The sequence below is a fragment of the Spermophilus citellus genome (genome assembly GCF_964194105.1).
Source record: "Spermophilus citellus genome assembly, chromosome: 2".
Classification (NCBI taxonomy): Eukaryota; Metazoa; Chordata; class Mammalia; order Rodentia; family Sciuridae; genus Spermophilus; species Spermophilus citellus.
The window spans coordinates 246,480,789-246,501,704 of record NC_138183.1 but is presented as its reverse complement, the minus strand read 5'-3'; positions in this window follow the sequence as shown (position 1 = coordinate 246,501,704).

Genomic DNA, 20,916 nt, shown 5'->3' with positions numbered 1-20,916 from the left:
CCTCTGGAGGGACAAGCCCTTGCTCTGGGAGGGGGGTGGGGGACACAGCTGTCTGGACCCCAGAATCTGCCAGCTCAGCAGGGCTCAAGTTTCCCTCTGGGAAAGAGGGAGGAGGCAATCCACGGGCAGCAGGGCCCAGGCGGGGAGCTCTGAAGGTGGCCCCCGCTTTGGCCGCCCTCACTCCCTGGCCCTGCCTCCTGCGCCATCCTGCTTAGACGTGGGAGAAAATGGAATCTTATTCTGGAAAGCAACTGGGCCTAGACAGAGCTGGGCCTACTTCCCAGCCCAAGGCAGCTACCCCATGGGGCCCCATCCTCCCAAATCAACCGGGGGAAGCTCCTCTTGCCCAGCCCGTCCCCAGCCCAGCTATGAGCCCGATGAACTAGAGAGGACACCCGGTAAGGAGCTCTCCTCAGGCTCCAGTCGGCCTTCCCCTCCCGCCTCCAGCGATATTCCTCCTCAATTGGTGTGTGCCAAGCTCCCACGGGGTGGATGTGTCCACCCAAGAAGAGAAAGAGATTCCCTCCCTTCCTTCACCTTTCCCTGCAGAGGACACAGAGAGAAGAGATGGTTTGGGGGCTGGAGCTGGACCTCCAGGGTCCAGTGTTGGCCTGGCGGGTGTGAGGCCCTGTGTGAAATCTCCACACCGCACACGCGCGCTCACACACACCCATGCACACACAAGCTTTGGAATCAGGTGGTTGGAATCAGGAGTCAGTGACTCCTGTGTTGTGTGACCTCAGACAAGTCATCTGACCTCTCTTAACCTCAGTTCTGTTAGCTAAGAACAGTGATAAGATCCTGATCAGTTTGGTCCAGTGATTGAAATGCAGATGGGATCTCCTGCTTGCACATGTTTACTGTGGCCCTGCCCTGCCTGCTTTATACCAAGAGGTAATCTGCATGAAAAGGCGTTACAGTTACTTTCATCCTCCAGTTCCAGATGAGGCCACTGAGGCCCAGAGATGGGAAGTGGCCTTTCCAAGGTCACACAGCATACAAGTTGTGGAGCTGGGTTTCAAACCCAGGAATCAGGCTAATGGCAAAAAAAAAATAAATAAATAAAAAAAATTGATGCTTGCAATTACTATGCTTAAACTTAGTCCTGGTCATAACCATCATCAATGTGAGATGCTGCCATTTGGGTCCCAAAAGGGATCTAGTGCTGTTCAGCCACTCTCTGCTATTGGGTTAGGCCCCTAAAGTCCTCTGGGATAAAAAGTATTGGGGTCGGTTTGTCTGTTCACAGCACAGTTGAAGAAGTTACACCAGGTAATTACTGTTGCATTAATGCTGTGTAACAAATACCCCTAAACTCAGTGGTTTCAAATAGCAATCATAGTTTTTGCTTTGTTTTGTTTTGGTTTGGGTTTGGTTTTGTGGTACTGGGGGTTGAACCCAGGGACACTCTTCCACTGAGCTACATCTTCACTCCTGTTTATTTATTTATTTATTTTTAAAATTTTGAGACAGGGGTCTTATCTTGCTAAATTGCCCATGTTGGCCTTGAATTTAAGATCCTCCTGCCTCAGCCCCCAGAGTTGCTGGGCTTACATTCTCGCCCTCCTAGGTAATGTGTCTTGGTAGGACTTGGCCACGTGGCTCTGCTCCAGGAAGCAGGTCCAGCTCAGTTGAGCTGCTTATGTCACCCAGAGGTCGCTGCACACCAGTCAGGGTCACCTCGGAAAACAGAATCAATAGAGCACCCATAATAAGGGCTGGGAACGGGGCTCAGAGGTAGAGCACTTGCCTGGCATGTGTGAGGCGCTGGGGTTGATCCCCAGCACGGCTAAAATATAAATAAAAATAAAATAAAAATAAACATATGTGAGATTCATTATGGAAACTGGCTCACGTGGTTACGGAGGCCAAGAATTCCCACAGTCTCGGCCTTCTCCAAGGTGGGGAACCGGGGGAGCTAGCGGCGTGTGCTAATCTGAGCTCAAAGACGCAAGATCTGGAGACACCGCTGTCCAAGGGCAAGGAGACAGGGGTGGATGTGTCCACTCAAGAAGAGAAGAGAATTCCTCCCTTCCTTCACCTTTCCCTTCCGGCCAGGCCCTTCATGGGGTGTTTGAGCTCTAGCCCCACTGGTAAAGGTGATCCCCAAGAGATGGACATGCTAGGCTCTTCCAGAACCGTCCTCATACACACACCACCAAGAAGACCCAGTCAAGCGGACACATAAAATTAGCCACCCCAGGCTCGGGCTGATCTTGGATGTGTTCTTCCAGTGGGACAGAGAAGTGCTAGGGACCAGCCCATCCGTGAAAGGACACCTCTGTCCATGCTTGTCCCACTGGTTGATGCAAGCACGTCACATGCTCAAGCTCTGAGTCGAGGAGCAGAGTGTCCACGTCTCACCACAAGGCCCTGGTAAAGGGGCAATCGCCTTTTACCTCTCCAGGGCAATTGGGATGAAAGCTGCAAGCTTTTGCAGAAGGGCAGGGCTGGGGCTGTGGTCCAGGGCTCTTCAACCTGTGCCGGGACATCAGGTTTGGGATCTCTAGGATCCAAGAGAGGCCCGGGCCCCTTCCAATTCTGGAAGCTCCCAGGATATTAAGAAATCAAGACATGCTTTACGGGCTTACAATAATTGCGGCATATTTCAGATGTTTACATTAACAAATTAATGCTTTTAGCACACACACAAATTGCCAAGCAATGTAATTATGCTATTCACAAGAAAATTACAGGATTTATTAAAATTATTAATTGCTGGCACACCCAGGGCCACGAGGTCTATCAACGGACCACGGGCGTGCAGTTTTTGGACGCGTGTCTTTGTGTAGCCAGGCCAGGCTCCCGGTCACTGGGAAGAGAAACTTCTTTGGAGATAATGCCCAGGGTTTAACCCTGAGACCCGTTGTGTTTTAGAAGTACCCGGAGAGCTTCTGAAAATGCTAATGGCTGAGTGTCACCCACAAAGTTTCTGGTTTAATAGGACTGGAGTGGTCCTTGAGCACATTTTTTTTTTCCCAAAAAATCCCCAGGGTGAGTCTGATGTGCAGTCAGAGTTGAGACCCACTGGATTGTGGGATGAGCAATTCTAAGCCAATTTGGGTTAATGGGATGTGAGATGAGACTTATTTGTGACTTTTGGGAAAGAATCGTCCTCATTGTTGAAAGAAAACCCTGGAAATCGGAGTCTTTCTTTTGCTGGACAGGACCAACGAAGCCTTTCTGTCAAAGCCACGAGGGAAGCTAGTGTGACACAAATGGAATCCAGAAGGGGCAGAGAAGCAGCTGGAACCTTGATCCCACCATACCTGAAGTCTGATAACCTGTCGTGTGAGCCAGTAAAAATCTCTTCTTGCTTTAAGTCAGTGTGAGTCTCATTTCTTGCACCTGCACCCAGTAGCCCTGGATGATTATGAGGATTAAGTGAACTGGTTCATAGACGGGACTCAGCATAGCACCGTATCCATGTCAATGTGCCATATGGGTTAGCTGTGACCAGTCACACCTGCAGGATGGGGGGGGGTGGACAGAAGTCCCAGCACCTGCTTTAGGTAGAGCCTGGGCCTACCGCCTGCACACAGCAGGTACCTGACAGTTATCTGCCCCAGGGCTTGGATGCCTTAGGTCTTCACTTCCCTTGGCCAAAGGCACTGATCCCTGCCAGATGTAAGGGAGGGAGTAATCTGATTATCTGATTAAAGTAATATGGCCCTCGTACCAGCAACTCCATGGCTTAACACCAGGGCAGATTTGTGTGGGTAAGAGGCTTACCACCCGAAGGGTGAAGCAGCCGGGCAGGTGGGGCAGCCATTAAACAAAAGCACGCTAAGGGCCTACTATGTGCCCATGCCTGGGCCGGGCCAAGGATGTCGAGGAAACCCTGGCATCTTGGCCCCCAAAGGAAAGCTTGTGGAATCTCTGCAGAGGGGAGAAGCAGCCTGGTCTCTCACCTATGTCTCTGCATACCTGAGCCAGTGTAAGGGGGTTAAGACCCCGGAAGAGCTCCAAGGCTTCCCCCTGAGCTGGAGCTGCAAACACACACAACGACAGGTGCCACCCCAAAGTGGTGTCACATCCTCAGGGCTCACCCTAGTCCTCCAAGCCCTCTCCTCTTCCAAGCCTCTCCACACCTCCATGATGGGGGAGTTGAAGTTGTGGGGTTTTATTTTTATTTTATATTTATATTATTGGTGCTAGGGGTTGAGCCCGGAGGTGCTTCATCACTGAGCCATATCCCCAGGCCTTTTTATTTTTTATTTTGAGACAGAGTTTTGCTAAGTTGTTTAGGGCTCACTAAGATGCGGAGGCTGGCTTTGAACTCATGATCCTCCTGCCTCAGCCTCCTAAACTGCTGGGATTATAGGTATGCCCCACAGTGGCAGGGCATGCAGTGTTTTTTTTTTTTTAAATGTTGATTATTTTGGAAACAGACCCTACTGCCCCCTGGCCTAAACATCAAAACAGCATTATAAAGGCTGGGGCTGAGAAGCCTCATTAGCACCCCCTGCTTGCCCCATTTTCCCATTTCTGTGGGTGACCTCTTCCTTTGTCAGTGGCCCACACACGCCAGCCGCGGTCTTCTCTGGACGGCTGGTCAAGTATTTTGACAATGACCCTGCCTTCCGTATCTCTGTGATAAGCCACGGGGACCTTTCTGCCCCTCCCACACCAAGCAGGATGTTTGTCAAATCCTCCACCAACGAAAGGTGAGTAGGGGGCGGGGCCTGGGGAGGTGATTAGGCCAGGAGGGTGGAGCCTCACAAACGGTATTAGTGCCCTTGTAAAAGGAACCCGGGGAGAGCTCTCCAGCCTTCTTGGCTCTGTGTGAGCGAGCATACAATGCGAGATTGGCAGTTTGACTCCGAAGAGTCCCCTCCCCAGAGCCTGACCATGCTGGCACCCGATCCAGGACTTCCAACTTCCAGAACTGTGAGAGAGAAATTTCTGTTCTTTCTAAGCCACCCAACTGACGGTATTCTGTTACAGCCTCTTGAACTAAGACACCTCCATCTTTCCTACACATTATAAGCACACTGCTCTGTATCTTGCCTTTTTTTTTTTTAAATTGAAACCCCAGTGCTCTTTCTTCATCAGTACAGAAAGCTTCCTTGTTCTTTTTTACAACTGTGTAGTACTCCTCAGTTTATTTAATCCAACCCCTGTAAATTCCATGTTTAGGTTGCTTCCAGTCTTTTGATCTTGTAACCTCATCCATGTACGTACAGCTCTACCCGTGGGAATAAAATCTGGACTCAGTACTGCTGAGTCAAAGGCTAATGTATTTGCAACGTTGATAAATAACAACAAAATTGCCCTCCACATTGAATACCTCCCCCCAGCCACATAGGAAAGTTGTTTGTTTTTTTTTCAAGGAAGCCAAATGAAATGCTTTTCTTTTTTTCCCCCATGAAAACAAGTCATATTCCTCATAGAATATTGGGAAAATACAATCACAAAGCAGAAAGTAGAAATTACTCATAATCCGAATGTGCAGAGATGGCCTCCATTTGCAATCTGGCGTGTTTCCTCCAAGACTTGATTCATGCTCTGCACACTGTTCTGTAACCTGATTTATTCACTCAACCAATATTTTGTGAACAATTTCTCGCGTCAGTAAATATTTTTTCCTACCCCGGGAGAGGAGGTATGGCGGAGAGACTGAGCAAGGGACCCCGCTGTACATCTCGACTCCGAGGCTTTCTTCCTTGGAGATGTGGGGCAGTTCCTGAGCGGCTCCCCGCTTCTGTCTCCACATTGCACAGAGGGGATCATAAAAGCACCTTCCTGCAGGGTGTTGTGCAGGAAGGTGAGTCAGCACTTGGGAAATGCACGAACAGGGCTTGGCCAGGAAGCACCGTGGGCCGTTCGTGGGCCGTTCGTGACTCTGCGGGCTCCTCCGTCCGCACCGTTGGACCTTTAGGTAATCTCTGGGTGTTCGTTGTTTGGGCAATGCCATTGTGACTCAGCTCCGTGCATACAGCTATGTTCACACCGGTTGCTTGATGATTCCTTCCTGCATCATCTTCCTGATGATTCCTTCCCGATGCCTCTCTCTGTCCACCTCTTAGGTCAGTCCAATCGCCTCTCTCGACCCAGAGACTCAGGGCCTTAAAACCATCTGCCATTGCTGGGCATGGTGGCACACACCATAATCCCAGCCACTCAGGAGGCTGAGACGGGAGGATCACAAGATCAAAGCCAGCCTGAGCAACATAGTGAGACCTTATCTCAAAAACAAACAAATAAACAAAAACCCCTCATCTGCCAACTGGTGAGTGCATTTTTTAAATGTGCTGTGGTCATGCAGTGGAAGGTTATTCGGCATAAATAGGAATGATGCACTCACTGTACATGCTACAGTGTGGATGGAGTTTGAAAACGTGCTAAATAAAAGAAGCTGGACCCAGAAGGCCACAGAGCATACGATTCTGTTCGTATGAATGCCTGCAACAGGCAAATCCCTAACACATAAAGCAAATTAGGGAACTGGGATGGGAGGGACTGCTAAGGATACAGGGTTTCTTTTGGGGGTGATGAAATCGTTTTGCAATCTGATGATGATCATTGTCCAGCCTTGCGAATGTGCTAAGCTCCACTGAATTGTATCCTTCAAGGAGGTGGATTTCATCTAACAAAAAATAATAAAAGGCAATTGAGAAGACCCGGCAGAGGGGGCCTCCGCAGGTTTAGAACCTCCCAGAATAAAGTTGAATCCCTGACTATAGCCTGCAAGGTCCTTCTCAACCCCATTTATTCATTGGAACCCCTGGGAGGCTTTCAAAATCCCAATGCCCAGGATGTACCCAGACCAGGTGAATCCAGGGAGTCCAAAGTACAGCCGAGGCGGGGACCCAATGCCCACATGGCTTCAATAGCAACAGCAAACAAACAAATTGAAACATCTAGCTTGACCAAGAAGGACGCTGAGGCCCAGAGAGATAAGTTGCTTGGTGAGTTGTGAGCCAGGGTCCTGGTTTCAAATCCTGATGACCGATATGGCCATGTTACCCAAGCCTCCAGAGCTTCAGCCCTCACCCAGGCTCACAGCACTGACCTTCAAGGACTGGATGAAATGTTTTCTGCAAAGGGCTTCTCCCAGTACCTGCACATCATGAGAACCGACATTAAGCACGCATCTGGCCGTTTCCCACATGCTCAGAGACGAGCTAGAGAATGAGATCTACGGCCCATCTGTCTGCCTGTCATGCGTTTAATAATCACACGAATGTCTGAACTCTTGCTCATTGCAGGCACGCTGCAGGGTCTCACTCTCACAGGCCCTACATGCAGAGTGAGACAGGGGATGTCCCCGACTGAACCTTGAACTCTTTTCTATAAGAATGCATGTAGGAATGCGAAGAAGGAATGGGTGGCCCAGCCTCTGCAGCTTTCCTGCTGGTGGTCTTCTGGGGACTGAAAACCACCTCCTCTCTATGTTCACAAGACAAAGCCTAAGCCCAGGCACTCCCAAGAAGTGTTTGCAGAGCTTGGGAAGGAAGGGTCTCTGGAAGGTTTGGAACAAAAGGTGCAGTCCCCAGTATGGCCACTAGGGGTCTCCACGCTCCGCCGAATGGCTTCTCCAAGGCCCCAACGAGGGCTCCGCGGGCAGCAGCTCACCCACAGCCTGGCCAGCAGGTGACTGGTGGATACAGGGTGCAAGGCCCTGGCCTCCATGGATGCTATTGGTCATCCCTGCCATCTCTTGGGGTCAGGTTACAGATCACAGCGGGCCCAGCCTCTGAGCCGTCAAGTCCATTCTGCATGTGGGAGAGAAGCGTTCTGCACTGGCTGAGCACCTACTATGTGCTTGCTGGTGCTTCCTGCCAGCTCCTGTCCTTGAATCCTTGCAGCTACAACCCTGTGAACCAGACATCGTTTTCTCCATTTTATAAATGGAGGAACCGATGCTTGGGGAAGATGAAGTGACAGGGGTGTGGTGGGGCTGGGACTCCAACCCAGTTCTGCCTGGTTCCAAAGCCCTTGTGTTTTCTGGGCCACTCCACGGCCATGAGCATCCCTGTGGGAGTCTTGGTCCAGCTTCTGGGGGGACCAGCTGTTGTCTTCCCACCTCACATTCTCAGTCACTCACACACACACACACACACACACACACACACACACACACCCTGCATTCCCACCTGGACACACACACACACACACACACCCTGCATTCCCACCTGGACGCTGACAGCCCAGGGGGCACTTGATCCTCCGAGTCCTTCCAGCCAGCTCTCGTGGAGGGGGGGAGTGGTGAGAGAGTACAAGATCAATTGCTCTAATCTCACCATCTCTGTGTTTTTTAACATTTTCTTCCTTGAATATACTCTGCATCAGGGGCTCGTCTTTGTTCCTATGAGAACGCTGTGCTTTTTCTTAAATAGAGGCTCATTTATAGTTTTTTTTCTTTCTGCTATTACAAAAGCAATTTCTGCCACTGCAGAAAACACAGAGAAGCCAAGAGAACAGAAACGTCCCTGTCCCCACCCGAGGGACAGCCCAGGCCAACACACGCCTTCCCCACCTTCCCCTCTGCACACCTTCCTGCCCCGGAGCTCTGGGCCTCAGAGGCTGCACCTTCACCCTGCCCCCCTGCTGGGGCCTGTGTGTCCTTGGCCAGCGCCTGGCTCTCTTGGGGTGGACATGGGGTGATTTCAAAGAGCCATTCACCCCAACACTCAGGGAATCTGTTCTCTCGTGCTGGACAAATGAATGTACTAATGAGAAGCTGCTGTCAGGAGCTCCTAGGAGACAAGGTTTCTGCTGGAATGATCTGGACACGAGGGGGGATGGGGAAGCCTCCACCCAGCGCCAGTGTAGGGCGAACAGGCGCCGGTCCCCAGGACAGGCTGCTGAGCCCGTTATTGGACCTCGGTGTCCCATCTCCTAATGGAACCTCGTGGGCAGCAACCTGTGCGGCCTCACAGCCACCCTTGCTCAGAAGGGCCCCGCTCTGGGTTTCATGCTCTCCTCCCTCCATCTTGAAGTTCTTCAAGATGGGCTTTAGAAATTCCAGGGCCCAGGATGTACCCAGACCAGGTGAGTCCAGGGAGTCCAAAGTGCAGCCCGGGACTGCACTGGCCCCATGTTTTCATTCAACAACTTGCTCTGCACACTCCAGAGCTGCCCCGGTTCCTAATAATAATCCTATTACTGACAGCGAGCTTGCTGCACTCTGAGCCAGTTGGAAGGTGCTACCCTCCTTTTGCCACTGACCAGGACCATCCTCTGTAGCCTCCTCCCCTGCCCTGGCCCAGCCTCCCTCCCAGGCGTGATGGACACCCAGTGGTGCCTGGGGATGGGGGGTAAGCAGCTGATCCACACCGTCAGTTTCCATTCCCGCCACCTCCTGATCCGCCAACAGCTGCTGCCCTTGGCCACCTCCCGTGCCCAGGTGTGCCATCTGCTACCCCGACGGACTCCGAGAGTCGCGGGACCTGGAGGTGCCAGATTCCATTTCTCCCCGCGGTGCTGAGCTCCCTGAGCATTCTGGGCTGCAGCTGTAGCTCCCAGGACCCTGGCTCATCAGCGCTGGGTGGAGCCGAGATGACGAGTGGAGAGGGCTGGACAGGTGGACAGGTCAGCCCTGGGAGGGTCTCAAACTCAGGCTGGCTTGCCCAGCACCCACATCTGTCATATGAGTTAAAAAAACAACCCAGGTTGAGCAGCCTAAGGATTTGGGGTGTGGAGGTGCCAGTCCTGAGCTCACAGCAGAGTCTAGCACCAGACAGCCACGTGACTGGGGGCTCGTTGGGAAGCTGAACTCCAGGGTCCTCCTCTGTGACCATCAGCAAGGACAGAGGCACTCTGTAAGAACTCCGACCCAGGGGACACCTGGAATCCCAAGCCCAGCCTGGCGCTTCCTGCTGAAGGGAGCTTGGACCAGTTACTTACCTTTCTGGGCCTTGTCCTCCCTATCAAATGGGGATGATCCCTGTGGCCTCCTCCTGAGGTCCGGTGAGGACGGAGTGACCTGGAGCCGGCTGGCACTTCCTAAGTGCTCAAGTACAACCAGATGGGATTGGTGGCACCTCCTGAGACCCAGTGCCCTGCTGGAGGGGTCTGTGACCAAGCAGGCAAAGGCAGGGCCATGTTCCCACAGCAAGGCCACCCTGGAGATTGGTACCTGAGGCCTGGAGGGCCAACCACAGGCAGGTGACAGAGGTCCAGGGGTGTGGGGCCAGCTGTACTCAAAGGCAGTGGGCCAGGAGAGACAGAAGCAGGCCGCTTCCGCCCGCACCACCTCCCATCCTCTCAGCTATCCCTGCAAGAGGCCGGCCCCCCCTCTCCCAGGGCCCCACCCTGTTAACCTAAAGCTGTGCTCCCAGCATGGGCTACGCCCACCTGCCAGTCCCGGAGGCATCCCTACGTGCTGATCGTGGTTCCACAGTGAGGGCTGGGACCTTGGAGGGCTCCTCTAATCGGCTCTGGGGGATGCAGGCCCACGCCCGTAGGCAGCCTTGAAAACACTCTACAAATGCAGGTCATCAGATTAACCATGATTTGGGATGTGGGGTTCCAACCTGGTCTGACTCAGTAGGCGCTGGGCCCGTCTGGGAGAAGAGTCACCCCAGAGGTCGAAGAGAACCCCCGCTCTAGGTTCAGGGGACTGGGCTCTGAGTTTGCTCCAAAGGGCGAAAAGGGATGGAGAGGGCACCTCTGGCCTGAGTGACTTGGACGGGGGTTCCCAAACTCCTGGCCATGACCAGATGCCTCAGAGCCACAGGCGGATTTACACACACACACACACACACACACACACACACTGAGTTATGAAATGACAAACTGCAGGATTCTCTCTAAAGTGGTCAAATTAATAGAAACAGAGGTGTGATGGGGCTGTTGGGGATGGGGGGAGGAAGACTAGAAAATTATTGTTTAATAGGTGGAAAGTTCCAGATGAAAGATGAACAAGTTCTGGAGATTCACAACTATGTGAATATACTTAATATACTATGTGAATATACTTAATATCCTATGTGAATGTACACCAAACTGTATAGTTACAAATGGTTAAAATGATTAATTTTATGCTAATGTTTTTTTAACACTCTCTCTGTCTCTCTCTCTCTCTCTCTCTATATATATATATATATATGAAATTAAGATATATATCTTAATTTCAGCTCTGCAGGTATAGTGGTGCACACCTGTAATCCTAGCTACTTTGGAGGCTAAGTCAGGAGGATGGCAAGTTTGAGGCCAGCTTGGGCAACTTAGTGAGGCCCTGTCTCAAAATATAAATTAAGAAAGGGCTGGGGATGTAGCTCAGTGGTGAATGCTGGCCTAGTACATGAGAGGCCCTGGATTCCAGCCCATTACTGAAAGAAAAAAAAAAAAAAAGTCTGCTCCTGACCCCTGAGATCCTATTAAAGTGCATCTGAGGAATCTATTTTTACGTCTCCTCAGGGGATTCTGGTCCGTGGCCAGCTCGGAGACCACTGTTGTGGGGAGGCCGTGCTCCAGGCATCTCTCCGATCTCTGGACCCTCCCTGCCTCCCCCGCACAGGGCTGCCCCAGAACTTGTAAAGCTCAAATCCGATCCTATCACACAGCTCCATTAAGACCGTTCGCGGCCTCCCTCCGTTCCCTTGATACAAAATAGAAGAAAAGTGCAACCTTCTCAGCAGCCTGGAGTCAGGGTTGGCGTCGTGCGCGGAGCATTACACCCGAGCCCTGGGGTTGGTGGCAGAGGTCCAGCCGGGCCGGGAGCTCCGAGCGCGGCTTGATTCCGTGCGTGGGGCACATGGGGGAGCTTTTCAGAGAAAGAGCCGTTGCGCGGGGCCTTGGAAGAGGGGCTGGGGGTGGGGAGAGTGGGGGGGAAGGCACGAGGGGGTGGGGCCAAGGGTCGGTCCCCCGTCAGGGAGGGGATGGCTGAGTTGGGAGAAGAGCAAAGATGGGGGTGGGAAGGTGGGGATGGGGGAGCTGGTGAAGGTCGGGTCTGCTCCGCTGGGGCAGGGGCAGAGGCTGGTGATGGGGCAGGGGCTGGGGCAGGGGCTGGGGCAGGGGCAGGGGCTGGGTAGGAGCTGTGGCAGGGGCTGGTGATGGGGCAGGGGATAGGGCAGGGGCTGGGGCTGGTGATGGGGCAGGGGCTGTGGCAGGGGAGGGTGATGGGGCAGGGGCAGGGGCTGGGGCGATCGCCTGCGGGCTCCACCTTCTGCTCCTGGAGCCACCAGTCCTGCCCAGGTCTGGCATCAGTCACCAGCTTCAGACCCTGGTCCTTGCTGCGACACCTGCCTCCTCGGTGAGGGCCCTGAGGAAGGGCTGGGAGGAGGACCGCTGGCTCCTCAGCTGGCCACTCCCACCAAAAGGGCTTGGGGTGGGCTTCGGCAGGCTCCCCCCCACCAAACCACGGCCCAGCCCACAGGTGCTCCTTAACAGGTGGGCAGGGGCAGGGGGGGTGGGCAGGGGCAGGGGCAGTGGGGGTGGGCAGGCGTGTCTGCTGGACCACCCAGGCCCAGGGCCTTCCTGGGATGTGAGAGGAGGTTCCAGGGCCTCAGCCAGAGACACCCAGGCAGAGGCAGCTGGGAGAGCTCAGCCCCACATCCCGCCAGCCCCCCCAGCCCCCCATGAACACTCACAACCCACTGTGTTGTGGACGTCCCCGGGGTGCACCTGCCCCACCGCCATGGAGGAACCCGGAGCTGCCCCACCCAGCCTGCACGTCAGGAGGCCCCCTCACCACCACCAGAGCAAATCAATCCAGGCCAATCCTGCTGCTCCCCGCCCCCCACCAGGGAGCCCCCCCCACCGGCACACCCCGAGGTACTTCTCTGTGGAACAGAAGCACCGCGGGGCCCTGGCCCAGCAGGCCAGCCCTGGCTCCCGCCGAGGACCCTGTCCCCAGGCTCGCGGACCCAGGTCACACCACAAAGAGGCTCATGCAAGACTGTGTCCTCCAGGAAGATGGGGACAGATATCCCTTGCAAATGCTGGCAAGGCGGTCACAGCCAGGACTGTTGGCGGAGGTTAACTGGATGTGGTCCTGAGCCTCCTTCCCGGTGGGCAGGGTCCTTGGTGCTAGGACATCTGCAGATGCCCAGAGCCCCCTGGAGGAATGACACAGCCTGGAGAGCCTGAGGTCACCGTCCACTGTGGAGAGAGCTCAGGGCAGGGGCCCGACCCTCTGGCTCTTCACCCCATGGCTCACCACTCAGGGCGGCCCTCAGAGGAGTCCCTGCCCCTCTGGACTGGCAAGCACCACCGTGTGCAAGGCAGGCCTCCAGGGCCACCGCGTGGAAGTGTCACTGTGGTTGTCATGACCTCTACTAGATGAGGAACCTGAGATTCACTGAAGGAGATGACGTCTGCCACTCCTCGTGGTGATGGGGTCAGTCCTGGACCTCATCTTCAGGCTGAGAGCCCCCAGTTAGAGTCTGGACTAGACGTGCCCTTGGCGACCACTAGGAGGCGCCCCAGACTGAGTCTCCTGGATGACACCCGCACCCTTGAGGGTCTTGAGGGTCTCTGAGCTGGGTGCCACTGGGGCCACAGCTGCTGAAGTGAAGTACAGAACACAGTGGTCCTCTTCTCTCCCAACTCACCCCCACAGAGGTACTTGCCCCCTTACCTTCCAAGAGTGAGGGAGGGAGAGTGGGATCTAAAACCTATAGAGATGGGGGACAATAAGTCCCTTTCTCAGGCTTCTTGGGAGCACCATGTGTCAGACTGAAGCTCAGAGACGGCTAGTAACTTGCTTGAGGTCACACAGCCAGGTCCATCTGATTCTGAATGCCGAAGAGTTCAGGCGAGGCTCAGGGCAGAGGCACGGAGCTCTGCTGTCACGTGGCCCATGCCAGACAGAAAGGTCTGGTCACTGGGCCTACAACCTCAGTGGTGACAATAGGGCTGAGCCTTGCACAGGATGTTCCTACAGTCGCTCAAGGGTCAAGGGCTGGGTCCAGGTAGTCAGGGCTGGGCGTGGGGGCTTATAAAAGGGACAGGGGAACACCCAGCAGACAGCAGGCGGGTGTCCCTGGCATCCGCGTCTGTGCCTTTGAAAATGGGTGTGTAAGTGGGGGTGGGTCAGGGGCTCGGGTCTGCCTCGAGATCCCAGGTCCCCTGGCCCCCAATCCAGATTTGTCAGCCTGTTGGAGGGGTGGGGATGGGGACGTCTGGAGCCTGGTGGGCAGAGGCCTCTGGGATCGGAGTCGCGGAGGCCATGATGGGCTGCCGGGGGAGGGCAGCCGAGGACCCCTGGGTATTCTGATTTGATCCCCGGTGGAGCCGACCGGGAGGAGCTGGTTGGGTGAGGGGAGAAGGGGGACTCTGAGCGTGGGGACATGGCCTTTCCGCTCCCCACGCTGCGCTTCCTGGAGGGGCCGCTGCCCCCCTCCATGGTGCGTGTCTGCACTTGGGTGGAAGCAGAGGGAAGCCGAGTGCCCAGGCTCTTGGCCGCCCAGCCAGCTCCCGCAAGGTCACCCAGCCCTGCCACCGGGGGCCTTCCTCCGTCCCCAGCCCCGCTCAGCCCCCTCTCCACCACCTGACACGGTACGCAGGCGAACCCACACCCATGAGGCAGGACCAGGGTCAGGCTCAGGCCCAGAGCTGGGCACCTCCTGGCCACGGGGCACACAGCAAGACTGCGGTGCATGGGATACAGCTGCCCCGGCCTGGGGGCCGTCTCCCCCGTGGATGGACACAGTGAGGGGGACATGAGGCCCTCCCCCAGGCAGGTGGCAGAACCTGCTCTCCCAGGCGAGGCCCTTCCCTGCCAGCAGCGAGTCCAGGGGCACCTGACTTGAACTATAAATAGAGATGACGGAAGGCTCCGGAAGCCCAAGGGAGGGCAGGAGAGAGGGTGAGCCCGGCGCAGCCCAGGAGGGGCACTGGGGCAGAGGGAGCCAGGGATGGACTGGACAGGCGACCCCGAGTGGCGGGTAGAGGCTGCAGGGCTGCGGCAGGCGAGGAGACCCCGTGGCCAAGGGCTCTGAGTGACCAAGTGAAGGCTCCGTGCTGGGCCCCGAGTCTTGCTTTTCAGGCAACTCTGGTTTTGTGCTGGAGAATCAGGAGTGACACACAGAACAAATAACCCAGAAGAACAAAGAACAAGCAATCCAAAGCCGAGGGGGCATGGTGCCAAGAAAGGACACAGCCAACGGTCCCCAGGGGAGCTGAGGATATGACAGGCCAGCGACTGCCAACTGTTCTCCAACATCTGTTCTTCTGTCTTCTTGGCCATAGAACCCCTGGTTTTAGCTGGGCACGAAACTACTTGAAACGAAGACGTCTCCCAGAATCCCCTACAGTCATGCACAGTCGACCGAATAAGTTCTTCCATGGAGTACAAGAAGTTTTTTCTCAGAGGCAAGGAATTGTACTTTTTTTGTCTCTTTTTCCTTTCTGTTGGCTGGAATATACCTGTGAGTGCTGGAGCTGGAGCAGCCACATTGGATCCCAAGGTAGAAGGCACGTGTTAAGGATGAACAAACTACCAGAAATCTGGATGCCTGTTTGTGGAGCTGCCGCACCGACTCTGGACCGGATACCTCCAAGTGTTGTTTACCTCAGGGAAGATTCGGCTTCCACAGTGCTTGCCACAGTTTCTTTGTTTTTTGCTGTCTCCATGCAGGTTGGGAAGGAATCTCTCAAGAGCCCTCTGTGCCCACTTGTTCTGCCTTTGAAATAAATGCATGAATTAGGCAAAAAGAGAAAAACTCCAGGGGGCACTTACATCCCCCAAGCAGCCACAGGCAGATGCAATCTCATTCCAATAGCAACCCGAACTCGGGAGCTTTCCAAAGCCTTATTTAATTTTCTTGTTTGTGGGCGGGACCAGGGCCCGAGCGTGCTGGGCGGGTGCTCTACCCTGGACCTGCACCCAGGCCCTTCAGCATTTCCTTCCCAGGAAGGCAGTTTGGTAGGATATTTGGAAATGTGCCACCTTTGGTGCAGATGAGCTTGGTCCCTGGGCCAGGCCCCCAGCCACAGGGACATGTCCTCTGTGACTCCTCTGTCCCCAGGGCCATGAGCCTCTCCCTGCATGGAGGGAGACAGGTGGGGGAACGAACTCTTTCCACATCCCTGGGTGGCTCCTTGCGTCTTCTCCCAGTGCCCAGGGTTGTGTGGTCTTCTCTCCCCTGTGACGTCACCATAACAATGATGAGGAGGACGTGCCACCGCAGGGAGACCCCGGGCACCTCCAGGGCCCTCCTCCCCCTGGCTCGGGTGGAAACGGAGAGGCAGCCCTCGGCTGAGCCCTTTCCGGGAACCCTTTCCAGGAACAACCTCTGCGTGCGTCCTGTGTCACGAGGGAGCATCTGTTCAAGGCTCGCGCACTGGAGCCCGGGTGGGGGCATCGGAGGAGCTGGGGACACATTCCTCTTTTCCTCGTGGACCCCGGGCTGGTCCGCCTCTGAGTCTGATGTGTGCTCAGGAACAACTGTGCTGCCCCCGGGCATGTGGACCCCGTGGCCTGTGGAGGGAGAGCCGGGGTGGCCAGGAGGGGCCAAGCCCGCCCCTCCCTGCCATGCTGGGGCTGGTGTGCCCGGCCATCCCTCAGGATCTGGCTGCTGGTGGGTGAGGGTGGGATGCTCCCCGGCACCTGGGGGAGGAGAGGTGAGGAGGGCGTGGGTGACCCTAGAGCAGCTGCCCAGGGTGTGGCCCCCTGACCAGCAGCCCTGGGGGGATCTGAGCTCAGGTGCCCAGCAGGTTCAGGACGGTGCCCCCCCCCCCACCGGAAGGCTCCTCCCCACCCGAGGGAGGGGTTTCAAAAGAGAAGCTGGGGCCCCTGAGCCACTCAGTGGGGACGGGCCAGTGAAGGACTTGGCCCTCCAGCCCACGCCCCAGGGCCACCTCCCTCTCCTCGAATCCCTGGAGTCCTGGCAGCCCACTGGGGAGGGGGCAGGTGAGGTGTCCTCCATTGATCACACACTGGGTCTGATGGCCCTGTCCTTGGGAGGGTCCCCTGGGCCCTGGCTTCCCCACTCACACCTTGAAGGGTTAAATGAGATAGTATGTGCATGAGGACCCAGAAGACAGTCTGTGTTGGTGGCCTGGGGAGGGCAGTAGGACAGGGATGCCCAGGTCCTCCCTGCTGGGCCCCCGAGGGCTCTTGCCGGGAGCTCCAGCGTGACCAGGAAGGGGGAGCATGTGGCTAAGTCACACCTGGCTCCCTCCAGGGGTCCCTCTAGAAGTGTCCTCCAAGGGGTGGACACCTGAGTGGATGCCCAGGTGGCAGGAGAGGCCCAGGCTCGGAACCAGAGACCACTGACCAGGAGGGAACAGGCAGGGACCGGCCCCTCTGGGCTCCTCACTCCATCCTCCCTCTGTGCAGGAGGCTGGCCGTTTCTGCCCCTGTCTGCAGGTGACAGCTGAGGAGCAGGCACCCAGAGTTAGGGCCATGGATCCCACAGACCTGGAGCCCTCCATTCCTGACCAGGCCACCCCTGGGGACGAAGCCACCGTCACCCACCTGGGTGCAGAGCTGGCCAGACACACCTCCCCTCCTGACCCCTCTCCTCCAGGTCCAGTGGTCATCCCAGCCTACATTTCTGCCCACACCTGCTGGGTCCCCCTTCTCCTACTCACCAAAAGGAACAGTGACCTGTAATCCCCATGGGCTCTGTCCCGGAGACTCCCAGAAGACCCTGCCCTGGAGCTGCTCCTGGGGATATGGGGGACCCTGCTAGAGGTGGCCAGGAAGTCTTCCTGTAGGGGGCGGCCTCTTCAAGGGGATCAGAAGTGGGGCCTAACGGAGGCCACACAAGGAAGCACATGGCCTCCGAGAGCTCGGGTGCCCCAGGTGGGGCTCCAGTCGCAGTCCTACAGTGGACTAGCCGGGCGACCTGGGGTCTGGCATTAGGCTACCCCTGCCTCAGTGTCCCCTCTGGGACAGAAGCAGGGTGGTTAAGCAGGGGTGGGACTCGGTGCAATGAGGGATGAGTCTGGGGACCTGGTCCCACTGCACTGCTGAAGTGTGGCACTTCGACAATGACCAGGTCTGTCCATCTGGCTTGGTGTCACCTGCTTCTCCTGGACCCTCTCATTTCAATCTCGTGGCCCCTGGGCTTAGGAAGTGTGTGTTTTCAGCTGAGGAAACACGCCCAGAGAGGTTTGGCCACTTGCCGAAGGACACAGTTAGCAGGAGGCTGACCATTTGCGGGCGCTCCCATTCCAGAGCCTGTGCCCCCCACACTCTGACCACTTTCTCCAACCCTCCCTCCCGGGCTTCCCCAACATTAAAAACCATGGCAGGGGTGGGCAAGTGCCACTCTGTTCCCCATGACTCACAGCCCCAGCTGCCAGCTGCACCCTGGGGGGCAGGGCCCCTGGCTCTACCTGACCCAGCAGCCGCAGGGTGAGAAGCCCGGTCGGGGTGGGGAGCGAGGGCTGCCCCCGGGCCCAGCCTCTGCTGCTAATGTTAAGTGCTGGGGTACAGGGGGGTAATTAAGGGGTGTTATGTCACTTTCCAGCTGCCTCTCACACCCCCTGAGTCACATGTCACTTGGGAAGGAGGGCAGAGGCCCGGGTGACACAGAGGAGGGAGGAAAGGCGTGGGTGGACCACGGGGGCTGGAGGTGGGAACCAGGCCTCCGCCCCAGACCACAGGACTCCCAGGAGGGGTTGCCTGGGCCAGGACACTGCCCTGTGCCACGGGGGGCCTCAGAAGTGATCCCAGGAGGACAAGTGTCAGCCGGACACCCCAAGGGCTTCCTTCCACCATCCATCCGCGGCAAGTCCTGCGGGTTGAGAGCGCTGTCCCTGGGAGTCCTGTGCCCAGGGGCCAGGTGCCGGGTGCTGGGCACACGCAGGTGCGGTAGACCTGTACTTTCTCAGCCAGGTCTCCGATGGCTCTGGACGGACGGTGTCACTCCATCGCACAGAGCAGGGAACTGGGAGGTGGGCTGCCCAGGTGTGCACAGCCGCCGAAGCCCGGGGGGGGGCGGGTGGGGGGCAGCCGAGCGGGGTCCAGGCAGGCGGGTCCAAGCCCGAGTTCTCGACCACAGCCACCAGCTGGTCCAGCCCAATGTCCCAGGGCCAGGGATCACTCTGCGGTGAGAGAAGGGTTATCAGAGACCCGGGAGCTGCGCAGAAAAGGAGGGGAGAAGGAGTCCGGGCAGCCCGACTGCCTCCGTGTCCGTCTGTCCCAAAGTCACAGGCCCCAATGTCACAGGCCCCAATGTCACAGCAAGCACGCGAGTTCTGTGCTGCCTCCCTGTCCCCGTGTTAAGCCCGACCTGAGCCACCCAATTAGAAAAAGAACCCAGGACTTGAGCAGGCATCTCTCCAAAAAGATTTACAAAGGGCCAATGTGCACATAAGAAAGCTCTCAGCCTCATCTTGGCCTTCACCAGGGAAAGGCGAATCCAGACCTCAGCACCCAGCGGGAGGGTGGTCAGAAAAACACAGACAATAACAAGTGCTGGCGAGGACACAGAGACCCCGGAACCCGTGTGCCTGGCTGGTGCGCATCCAACGTGGTTCCATGACTTTGGAAAACCATTTGGCAGGTCCTCAAGAATAAAGCCCAGCCCAGCAAATCTCAAGAACGATGGGCCTAGCCATCTAATGGAATATTTGTGATGGATATTATTTGGCAATAAGAGGAATGAGTACTGACTCACGCTTCCACGCGGGTGAAACTTGGAAACATGGTAAGTGAAAGAACTGGGCACAGAGGACACCTATTGTAGGAATCCGTTTATATGAAATGTCCAGAACTGGCAAATTCATAGAAAGGTTAGTGGTGTCTAGGGACTGCAGTGGGCAGGAGAGGGACCGTCGGCCAATGGGGACCACTTCTTTCAGAAGTGATATAATCGCTTGGGAATTAGTGGTGAAGTATGGAAACTCTGTGAATTCATTAAAAACCACTGAAAGCCTGGCGCGGTGGCACACGCCTGTAACCCCAGCGGTTTGGGAGGTGGAGGCAGGGGGATCGCGAGTTCAAAGTCAGCCTCAGCAACTTAGCGAGGCGCTAAGCAACTCAGCGAGACCCTGTGTCTAAATAACAGATAAAAAAGGGCTGGGGATGTGGCTCAGTGGTTGAGCACTCCTGGGTTCAATCCCCCAAACCCCCAAAAAACTCCCCAAATCACTGAAGCCAGGAGTGGCAGCACCCACTTCTAACCCCAGTGACTCTGAGGCCGAGGCAGGAGGATCACGAGTTCAAGGCCAGCCTTAGCAACTCTCTAAGACCCTGTCTCAAAATAAAAAAATAAGTAAATTAATAAAAGAGCTAGGGATGTGGCTTCATGGTTATGCATCCCTGGGTTCAATCCCTGGTACCAAAAAATAAAAATAAATAAATAAAATAAAAAGTGCTGTGGATGGAGCTCAGGGGCAGAGTGCTCAGGGTTTGTGAATTTCTATATCAGTAAAACTGTCATTTTTTTTTTTTTTTTAAATCCAGGTCGCCTCTGGGATCTACAGCAGAAGCACAAGCAAAGACCCATATACCACGTACTTAAATATTTAAAAAGCAAGCAAACAAGTTACTAAATAAAGTATGTCCTCTCCTCTTGCCTTGAAAAATATACCTTTATAGTGGCAAAATGAAGAAGTGCATCTGAAGCTCTGGTTTTTATATGCTGGAACGCTTTTGTATTTGGGTATTCTGCGGATGCGCCGGCTGTGTTTAGACAAGGGGTGAAATAAAGACATACATAATTCATAGATTATTATTGTCTTAGTCCATAAAGATATTCATGCTTTCGTTTCACCAAAATTATTAATTTGTGTTCCAGTGACAGGATGAGCCAAAAGATGAAAGAAATAAAATATGGTTTTCATGAAAAAAAGATACATCATAGTAAATGTAAAATCTTGAAAACATTTTTTTTTCCAAAATGGGATCTTTCTAGAACATTCAAAGTCATTTGATGAAAGGAGAAGGCAAAAAAACAAATTATAATCAATAATTTGTATTTGAAATTATCATTTTTCTAATCAATACAACAGTCTAAAATCATCACTTGAAATGAAATGTAAATTTTTATTTTTCTCTGAAATTGTAAT